This window comes from Nannospalax galili, unplaced genomic scaffold, assembly GCF_000622305.1.
Source record: "Nannospalax galili isolate Female #2095 unplaced genomic scaffold, S.galili_v1.0 scaffold409, whole genome shotgun sequence".
NCBI lineage: Eukaryota > Metazoa > Chordata > Mammalia > Rodentia > Spalacidae > Nannospalax > Nannospalax galili.
The window spans coordinates 2305270-2316207 of NW_008360308.1; the positions used below are offsets into that span (position 1 = coordinate 2305270).

General features: G+C 43.5%; 1 non-coding gene across 1 annotated transcript; it reads right to left on the bottom strand.

Annotated features, from left to right (window-relative positions):
- Positions 1 to 9856: 9856 nt before the first annotated feature.
- LOC115068672 lies at positions 9857 to 10018 on the bottom strand. The gene has a single exon (XR_003848001.1). It is a non-coding gene; the product is annotated as a U1 spliceosomal RNA (small nuclear RNA).
- Between the last annotated feature and the right edge of the window lie 920 nt (positions 10019 to 10938).

A 10938-nucleotide genomic window follows, 5' to 3' on the forward strand; every position in this document is an offset into this window, starting at 1 on the left:
CAGGTACACTTACCTACATGCAGGCAATACACGCATACACATAAAATAAAAATAATAAATAAAATTAAAAAAAAAAGAAATACCTGCATATTCAAGACAGTAAGATAGTAAACCCCACCACCCCGCCCCAGTACTCAGCCAATGAGGAAAAGGAGGAAAGACCTGCATGCAGGGCTATATAAACTGCTCTCTGTTTTGATTGTTGTGTGACTCTTGCTGGGGCGCATAAACACATGTCTGTTTACCCCAGACCAAAGAAGCATTCCACCAACATCCAGCTTGTTAAAATAAGAGTTGGAGTTTGTGGATTGACGTTCTTCCCCCCACCCCACCCCCCAAAAAGTAGTCACATCTCTGTTAAAGATTCTGCAAAGCTGATTGGCTGATTAGCAGAACTTCATGATTGAGGCGAACCATTCAGAATGCTGTAGATCCAGAACCAGATTATCTTGGGCTGTCTTCAATCTCCTTAGTAGACCTTCATTGCCCACCTGTGTCTAACATTTTTGCATCTTTGTGACTATCATATGAAACCTTTTGGGCTGCATTAACTTATAGACCAATGTATTTAACAGTGCCTCGATTTGTGATTTCCTTTTGTTCCCTAGCTACGAAAATTTGTAAAGCTGTTATATATCAGGTAAGAGATAAAATGGTATATTTTTAAAATAAAAGTGCCTTTTGTTAGCTTAGGTCCAGCTACAGATGAATAAGAAACATGGGGCCCCTGCTGGCACCTGTTAGTCTAACTAACCCCACCCAAACTAGAAATTTAGAGTAGAAAATTATTAACAGCCAAGGTTGCCTAATGACCTGTGGATGTGATTAGGTCATGTGTCCGAAAAACTTTAAAATAAACAGGATGTAAAACACAGAGATGAGGGCCAGGCACGGTGGCACACGCCTTTAATCCCAGCACTCAGGAGGCAGAGGCAGGCGGATCTCTGTGAGTTCAAGGCCAGCCTGCTCTACATAGTGAGTTCCAGGACAGCTGGGGCTACAGGGAGACCCTGTCTCAAAAAGACAAAACAAAAAACACAAAGATGAACCCATACATGCTCTCTGTTGAGAAACAGACAAGCGTAAGTGGCAGGTGATGCCTAAGATTTTACTCTGCCCCCACCCCGTGTACTCAGCCAAAGAGGGAGAAGAGGGAAGGACTTGTGTGCATGGTTAGAAAAACTTGAGCGCCCACCATTTGTCTGGGTTGGTGCCCTGCTTTCACTACTCTGAGTCGTCAGTGAGTTCTTGTAATTCTGAAGTGAGGGTGTGGAGGTCAGGGACCAAGGGTCAAGAAGGACTGGGTGATTAAAGAAGATTCAAGGAGCCGCTGGCAAATGAGACATGCTTTATTTTCTCCAGGTCATGGCACACAGGCCACCAAGTGAGAAAGCAATGACCTTTTATAGGAAATTACACAAAGGTCGCTCCTTGCCAAAACTGGTTATATAACATATCACATCACTGTTCACTTTTGGGGTCTCCAGACATTTGGTGTCAGCCATTTTGTGCTGACTCACAACCCCCGGATGTCTAGCATCAACCACCTTGGCTCATGCCGGAAATCCCTATCAGCGCCATGTTGTCTAAACATGAACAGACCCTCATGACTTGACTCCCTACAGAGGGTCCTCCTTATTCACACATTGGAACTAGTATTTAGGGTCACCTACATCTGCATTCCCAGTCTATGCTCACTCACATTTGGCTCCAGAATAACCTCATTCCCTTGAGGTGAGAGCTGTGATTTTTGCATTCACAGGTTACTTACAGGAACATGGATGAGGGGTTATTTACAGAAGTGTGAGTGACTCACTGGCAAGTTCCACCCCCTCTTGGGTGCCAGCCTTACAGAAGCTTCATCTTGGAGTCCCAAGAAGGTTCAGTTAACTTTTTACTTCCTATGTACTCCAGCACCTCCCAAGATCTGGAGGCAGGCAGGAGGAAGTAATGGCTGGATTCCCAAGTGAGAGTCCTGTGGCTGTCTCCCAGCTCCTTCTGTTAGGAAGTATTAATAGTTCTATAACAGCTTTGTTACCATAGACCTGGCTAAGCTGTACTGTTCTCCTTTTATCATTGCCATGACTGTAGGGCCCAAGTCATCTCTGCTCCATGATGGATGGCCAATGGTCTTGTCAGGCTGAAGGAAATTGCTCTGACTTAAGTTTTAGGCATTGTATTAGTCAATTTCCTGATGGGAGGTGGTGAGCTCAAATGTGTAATTGGAAGAGACTCTGAGAAGGAGGCTGTTTCCGAAGGTGGAGGCTGGGGCTAACCAGCAAGGCGCAGTACAGGGCCTCGCTTGGCTAATAGCAGCAGGTATGGGAGAAATTATGGCAGTGGACTGCAGAGCTCTGTGGAAGAGGCAGTGGCATCTTGTCAAAAACACAGCAAGTCAGAGAGGGAATAGAAGGTATCTCCCTGCCCTTGCTCTTCCCTTCCACCCATTACCTATGGTCCTTCCCATTGGCCATTGATGCCCATTGATGTAATCCATGGAGTGTGCCCAGTGGCAAATAAGAGTAATCAAGTACAGATGAGTTGTTGAAATTATCATATTACTTATCTACTATGTAATGTATTATTTGTTTACCTCTAAAGAATTACAGTGATGGGGCCGGGCGTGGTGGCGCACACCTTTAATCCCAGCACTCAGGAGGCAGAGGCAGGCGATCTCTGTGAGTTCAAGGCTAGCCTGGTCTACATAGTGAGTTCCAGGACAGCTGGGGCTACAGGGAGACCCTGTCTCAAAAAGACAAAAAAAAAAAAAATCACAGTGGTATATGTGGGTTCATTTGCTATGGATCACTGGGATCAGATTCCAAGAATATTGACCTTTGAAAGGAACTTTTAGTTAAATATCCCACACAGCATCCATTTTACAGGCACAACTACACAGCAGCGTAGCCCTAATCACGTTGTTTTAAGTGACCCTTGGACTCATCCTAGCTCAAAGTTCATCCTGAAGCATCTTTCTTTCCCGGTGGAGTCACTTCCTATACCTGACACCCAAATTGAAGCTGTGAATCTGTTGTTCTGAATCATCAGGTGTGCGTCTCCTACCATGAGCTCTAGGAGCAGAGACCCCAGGTCATAGCCTTCCTGTTCCCCTCAGTATCTGGCCTACTTACTCTGACTAGAGAGACCCTGGGATTCCTGTAGGAAGCTCTTGAGATAGGAATAGAAGGAATGTGACTGGCCTTGAGAGGGGAGAGAAAAACTTCAGGCAGATTAAATTTCTCAGTGTTTAACTGAGTAAGAATAGACAGTGAGTCAGGCAACCCTCAGAACCAGAGGAGGTTCAGAAAACCTCTACCTGCTACAGGATCAGGCAACTTGCTTGGGCAAAAGTTCAGGGCAAGCTTTATTTGAACATAATCCAATCAGTTGGCTGTCTAGGATTGGCTGAAAATGTGACTGGCTGAGGGTCAGCTATTTATCACTAAAGTAACAGCAATCCTTCCTTATTTGCAGTTTCACTGTCAACTAGGGGCCAAAAATATTAAACAGAAAATCCCCCAATAAAAACTCATACATGTTTAAAATTTTTTATGTTTTCTAGTGCAGGGGTATAAATTATCACAGGCCTCCCCCATAATAAGCTTGAGCCATATCACCAGCTAACTGATATATTTTAAATTATATTTATTAGTGCCTGGTTATAATTTTTCAAATTTATGAGTGGCTATTGTTAATCTCTTGCTACACCTAATTAATAAATTAGATTTATATCATAGGATTGTGTAGAAAAAGCCAGCATACATAGTATTTAGTGTGATCAGTAGTTTCAAGTATCCATGGAATGTCTTAAATCATGGTCCCCTCAGATATGGGGACCATTGCTCATAAATTAGGCTTTCAGGTAGTTCACATACTAAATTAGGTTGCAATTCCTTACACTGGGACTTGAGTGCAGAGACTGAGGGTCAGTCAGTGAAGAGGGATGGGCCTGCTCCTATATTGCCAGAAAGATGCACCTAAGGAGTTAGGCCAGACTGAACAGGCATCTTATACCTGGCTGCAGGGTGGAGGGGCAAAGAGGTGACAAACACAGTTGTGACTAGGACAGAATGAGTGGGATGGGCTACCCTGGCATCTGCAGCACCTGACATGCCAGGACAGACGTGAAATACAGTGTGGCTGGTGCCTCCATCTTGGAAGGAATGGGGCCGTGAGTAACTGAAGAATCATATTAAATAAACCCATTATTGTAATAAAACCTAGAATATAAAAATTCATGACACTCTTCTGAGCTAGTGGAATTATGTAGAAGTAAAGGTAAGAGAAATCCAGGGGAATGGGAATGGATCTGTCAGGGCTGAGTGGCAAACAAGTGACATACTGCAATGGGCTTTTTCCCCCAAAAGGGTCTCCCTGGTAGCTCTGAAGCTCACTATATAGACTAGGTTGGACTTGAACTTTCCTCCTGGTTCTGCTTCCCAAGTGCTGGGATTGCAAGTATGTGCCACCACAGTTTGCTGAATTAGGATCATTAGATGGGGCTGGAGGGGTGGCTCAGCAGTTAAGAGCACTGGCTGTTCTTGCAGAGGACCCAGGTTTGATTCCCAACACCCACATGACAACTGATAACCATCCAGTTCCAGGGGATCCGACACCCTCTTCTGACCTCCTTGGGGATTGCATGACATGGGTGCCTTATATACATGCAGGCAATACACTCACACAAAAAATATAAAAAGAAATAAGATCATTGGAAGAGTTTACCAAATGGGGCACTGGAGATATAGCCCATTTGGTAGTGTATGCTTCTCTAGCATGCACAAAGCCTGTGTTCCATCCCTAGCACCTCGTAACCAGGCACAATGTCACATGCCTGTAATCCAAGCACTAGGGAGGTGGAGGCAGGAGAATTAGAAGTTCAAGATCATACTTTACTACACAGTAAGTTCAAGGCCAGCCTGGGCTACATGAGAGCCCATCTCCGAAACAACAAAAGTTTATCAAATGGGGCCATTCATAATGGTGTGGGGAGGTTGAAGGGAGGCCTAGAAGATGGTGCAGTGTCCGGGGACTAGCAACAGGGGGTGCTGTTAGCAACCTGGGCCTGAAAGGGCAGAGGTCAGAGAGATCAGAAAGTAACAGCTGTGAAAGAAAGTCTTCTGAGAGGGGAACCAGGAACCATGGCAACCTGACAAGGAGAGAGGGAGGGAGGGAGAGAAGGAAGAAGAGAGGGAGGAAGGGAAGAAGGGAGGAAGAGAGGGAAAGAAAACCAGTTTAAGGCCAATTTGGACTAATTAGAGAAACCCTGTCTCCAAACAACAACTTAACAACAATAATGGTTCATGACATATAAAAGTTATAAGAAATTTACATTTCAGTGTCCAGAAAGAATTTGCTTGGAATGCAGCCATGTCCACATTATATTACCTATTGCTGCTTTTAGGCTCTAATAGCATAGTTTAGCCAACAAAATCTGAAAAATTTATTAACTGGCCTCTTATAAGTAAAAGTGTCCTCTTGGGGCTGGAGAGATGACTCAGCAGTTAAGAGCATATACTACTCTGTCAGGGGATGGGAGTTTGGTTCCCAGCACCCACCTGTAACTCCAGCTCTAGGAGATTTGGTACCCTCTTCTGGCCTCTGCAGGCACCCACACACACCCACACAGATAAAATTTTCTTTTGAAAAGTGTGCTTTGGGTCATTTACTTTTCAGGACCCAGTGGCATAACGAAGGGAGCAGAGGACAAAAGAAGTGAGACCAGTGTGTACCCCAACCCCTGTCCTTCCCTCCCTTACTGCTAGGTTGCTATGGTTACTGCGTCTCCTCCAGGAAGGCCCTCTTTTTATAGCTGCTATCTCCAGGTTTCTCTCACCCCTATCCTTTCAGCCCCTACTGTGTGCCTACAGGCTGAGGAACTGTATCAGGTACCTATGTCATTCTTCCTTTCAATGCTGGCCATACATATTGCATATAACTTTCAGACAGCTCTGTGCAAGTTACCAGAATATCATTTTAGATACAGAGACTTTGCTTTTCTGTCTCGGGTCTTATAGCCAGTGGATACTTCTCTAACTTCCTCATCCTTTAGGGGATTCATTCTATAAAGGTTCCGCATGTACCCCAGCGGGACCAGCTTATTATCTCTCCCTGTATTACCTTTCCTGTTCTCACTGTCCATCCTCCATTTCCCTCTCTTCTCCTGGTGCAAACCTCGATTCCCAAGTAAACCACCTGTAAACTGTACTTTTCTCAAGCCTTGCTTTTATGGGAACTCAAAGTAAGAGAAACATGTGGTTCTCCTTGGTTTGTTGGTTTGTTTGTTTTTGAGGTAGTCTCATAGAGCCCAGGCTGGTTGGGAACTCTCTATGTGTCTGAGAGTGACCTTGAATTACTTACTGATCCTTTGCCTCCATCTCCCAAGCTTTAGTATTCCAGGTGTGCACCATGATGTCTGGCTTTCTCTTTAGTTTAGGCAGTTAACCAGGGCTTAGGGATGCAGCTCAATGGTAGAGTTCTTGCCTAGCATGTGCACCTTGGGTTTAATTCCTAGCAGTACTGAATAAATTCTAAACACGTATTTCCTAGTTTGTTTCTCCGTTGCTATAATAAAATACTCTGACCAATACCAACTTGGGGAGGAAAGGGTTTATTCAGCTTACATCTTCTGGGTCACAGTTCATCAGGGAGCTCAAGGTAGAAACTCAGGGTAGGAACCTGGAGGCAGGAACTAGAGCTCAGGCTTGCTCCCCTGGCCCCTGTTCAACCTGCTTTCTTATGCAACACAGGCCCACCTGACTAGGGGTGGCACCACCCATAGTGGGCTGGACCCTCCCCCCATCACTCAACAGTCAAGAAGATGCCCCACAGACATAGCCTCGGGCCAGTTCAATGGAGGAGATTCCCCAATTGAGGCTCCCTCAACCCCGGTGTGTCAAGTTGATACTAAAGCTATCCAGCACAACATGTAAGTTTGCTTTATCTGTTTTTGATATGGAGCATTTAATTACTTTGTGATCACAGAATACTGTTTTCATTTGAAATCTGTTGAGATCTATTTTGTGGCCCGGAAAAATGATCAATTTTTATCAAAGTCCTTTATGAATGTGAAATTTGCAATTGCTAGGGACAGTGCCTTTAATATATATTTTATCAAGCTAATTGTATTATGCAAATCTCTATATTTTCTGCATTTTTCTGCTTATACCATGCACTATAGAAATGTGGAAAAAATCTCCCACTATGTGAATTTGTATATTTCTTTTCACAGTTCTTGCAATTTTTGTTTTATATACACACATACACACAAATGTGTTTGTTTGCTTTGGTACAGTATCACTATGTTGGCCAAGCTGGTTTCTAAGTCCTACACTCAAGCAATCTTCCCACGTTTGCCTTCTGAATTGCTGGAACTACAGATACACATGACCTCCCCAGCTTAGTTTATGCACTTTAATACTTTGATTATCAGGTATGTGTAATTTGAGAGTCGTTATATTCTGTACTAGTTACTTTTCTTATCACTGTGACCAAAGGATTTATTATGGCTCAAAGTTCATAAGACACAGTCCATAGGATGGGGAAGGCATGCAGCGGAGTGACTTTGTGGCAGTGGGAGCATGAGGTAGCTGCTGGCTCACATTTGGGCAGATCAGGGCAAAGAGAGGTGGTCTGAAATAGTGCAGGCTATAAATATCAAGGCCATCCCTCAGAACCCCCTTTTTTACATGGGCCGCACCTTCTACAGATTCTACTGCCTCTCAAAACAATATCACCAATTTACATACTTCAACATACAGTGGCATAAGTAGATATTCCCACTCCAAAAGGGAAGAAGAGGAAGATAGAAAGATTAGACCAAAGCAAGAAATTGAAACCCAGCAGGACATCACCTGAAGCTCCATATCTGGTATTCTTGATGACAACATCTGGCCTCCAACCACTTTGGGGAATCCCACTCTCCAGCTCTGTTGCCTATAGCACATGTGGTCTCTCACTTGGGCTAATGCCATTTGGTGCCTGCAACTTTTCTTGGTAAGCATCCCATGTTTCTGGCATCTCCAGTATCCTGGAGTCTCCACTGTAACTTAGGCTTCACCTTCACAGCTTCATAAACAGCTCACTCAAGAACTCCATGCAAGAAATCCAACCCTGCTGTACATTGTCTGGCTTCAGTAGCTTTCTGATTCTTGGTGTAAGCTTCCATGACTCTGTAACTCCTGCATTCTGCACTCCTGAAAATCAACACTTAGAGGGATGATACCAAGTTCTGCCACCAGCTCACGAACCCAGTCTCCATGAACCACAGCTTCAGAGGCTTCTGTGTGTCTTCATGGTTAAACTTGGAAAAATCACTTCCCTAGGTGGTCCTGGTCGAACAGGATGCTACAGAGACTCATATTCAAGCACTCTCTTTTCACACTGGAGCTTTCAATGTGTAGGATCTTGTCCTCAAGGCACCTTTCCTATTGTCTCTGTTTGAAGTTCCCAGTTGCTTTTTAATGGCATTAATCTCTTTAACAATTACAGGTACTGGGGGCTGGAGAGATGGGTCAGTGGTTAAGAGTACTGGCTGCTCTTGCAGAGGACCCAGGTTTGGTTCCCAGCACCCATGTGGCAGGTAACAACCATCCAAAACTCCAGTTCCAGGAGATTCAATGTCCTCTTCTGACCTCCTCAGGCACAATACAACATGGTGCACTTACACACATGCAGGTAATACACTCTTACACATAAAATAATAATAATAAGCTGGGCGTGGTGGCGCATGCCTTTAATCCCAGCACTCGGGAGGCAGAGGCAGGAGGATCTCTGTGAGTTCAAGGCCAGCCTGGTGTATATAGTGAGTTCCAGGACAGCTGGGGCTACAGGGAGACCCTGTCTCAAAAAGACCCCCCCAATAATAATAATAATAATAAATGATTTGGGAGGGTCTTTTTGAGACAGAGTCTTTCTGTAACCCCAGCTGTCCTGGAACTCACTATGTAAACGAGGTTGGCCTTGAACTCACAAAGATATGCCTGCCTCTGCTCCTGAGTGCTGGGATTAAAGGTGTGTGCTACCATACCTGGCCCAAAATAAAATTTTTTAAAAAAACAATATACTTTGTCCACACCAACCTTATCTGTAGCTTTAAACTCATTCAGGTGCCTTTCCTCACTAAATTGTGCATTTTTTCATATCTTTCTGCTCTCTTATCACTGTAAATATGACTAAGAGCTATAAGCAGTAGCGATACCATAGCCTGACTGCTATGCTGTCTTGAAATTTTCTCTACCTAAAATCTTTGTTCATATGATGATTAATATTTATTGTCAACTTGACAGCATATAGAATTATCTAGGAGACAACCTTGAAGATACACCTGTAAAGGATTATCTAGATTAGATTGAACTTTGTATACATCTGTGAAGGATTATCTAGATTATATTGGACTTTGCATGCATCTGTGAGGGATTATCTTGATTAGGTTGAAGTGGGAAGATCTGCACTAATAGTGGGTGGCACCATTCTCTGACTTTGAATTCTGGACTACATTAAAAAAAAAAAAAAAAGAAAGCTAGCTGAGCATGAACCATCATTTTCTGCTTCCTGACTGGATGTAATATGACCAGCTGCCAAGAGGACTTCTCTGCCATGATGGACTGTGCCCTAGAACCAAAATAAGCTCTTTCTCTTTTAAGTTGCTTTTATCAGGGTAATTTATCATAGCAACAGGAAAAGTAACTAAGATAGTCCATTACTTTTTGACTCAGTCTCACTCAAGTTTTCAGGACACAGGCAGGACACAGCCAGATTCTTTGCCAGAATATAGTGTGGAAAACCCTACAGGGAAAACCCTGACAGAGTCCTTGTTCCCCCTGAAATCTTAAGAGCACAGGTTCCTCTTGCCCCCCAGGGGAAAACATGAACACAGTCCCTCACTACCATACATTGTGCAGCTGAATTTCCCACATTTAGAGAAATCACACGGGTCAGCACATCCAATGCAAGTGATAACCCTCATCCTGGGAAAACCACCTTTGTGATCATAGTACCTTCCCTGCCAGGAATGTAAAACACAGTCTTTACTGTCTACATTTCTATTAGCATTCTGGTCTACCAAACTCCCACCAGAATGGCCCATTAAGCTCTGCTTATAGCATTTTAGGGCTTTGTGAGCCCACATTGAAAGTCTTCCACATTCCTCCTGCAAACCTCCTTCCAAAAACCTATGAGCCACACGGTCAGGTTTATCACAGCAATAGCCCCCTTCTACCACTGGTTTTCTCTATTAGTTATTTCCACTTTCTAAGATCAAATACCCGACAGGAAGCAACTTAAGGGAAGGAAGATTTATTTTGGCACATGGTTTGAGGATATAATCTATCATGGTAGAGAAGGCGTAACATCAGGAATATCAGCAACATCAGTATCACAATCATCAGCACTGGACCTATGGCTGCAGGAGTGTGAAAATACTTCTCCACGTCTCTGTGGACCAGGAAACAGAGAAATGAGGAATGCTGGTGTTCAGCTAGCTTTTCCCTTTTTTCTTTTTAGTCTGTCTGGAACACCAGTCCATGAGATGATGCCACCCACATTCAAAAAAGAAATACCCCTCTCCCATCCTGAGTTAATCCTCTCTGAAAAACCCTCAATTGTTTCTTAATCTAGTAAATTTAAAGATAAAATTAACCATCACATTTCCTTCTGGCAATATAAACATAGTCAAGTTTAAAATGATAAACAGTTTATACTAGAACTGATGTTTTCCCACTTTAGTTTATTTTTTCTAATATTAACACACTGTCTTAGTTATCTCTCGTGGTGTAGTAATTACTTGTCTGGTTGCTTTGTAAAAATACCTGACAAAAACAACTTAAGGTAGGAAGAATTTATTCTGTTTGAGTGTACAGAACATCACAGCAAGGAAGTCATGGCTGTAGGAACTGATCACATTACATCCATAGTCAGGAAGCAGAGAATGATGCATGC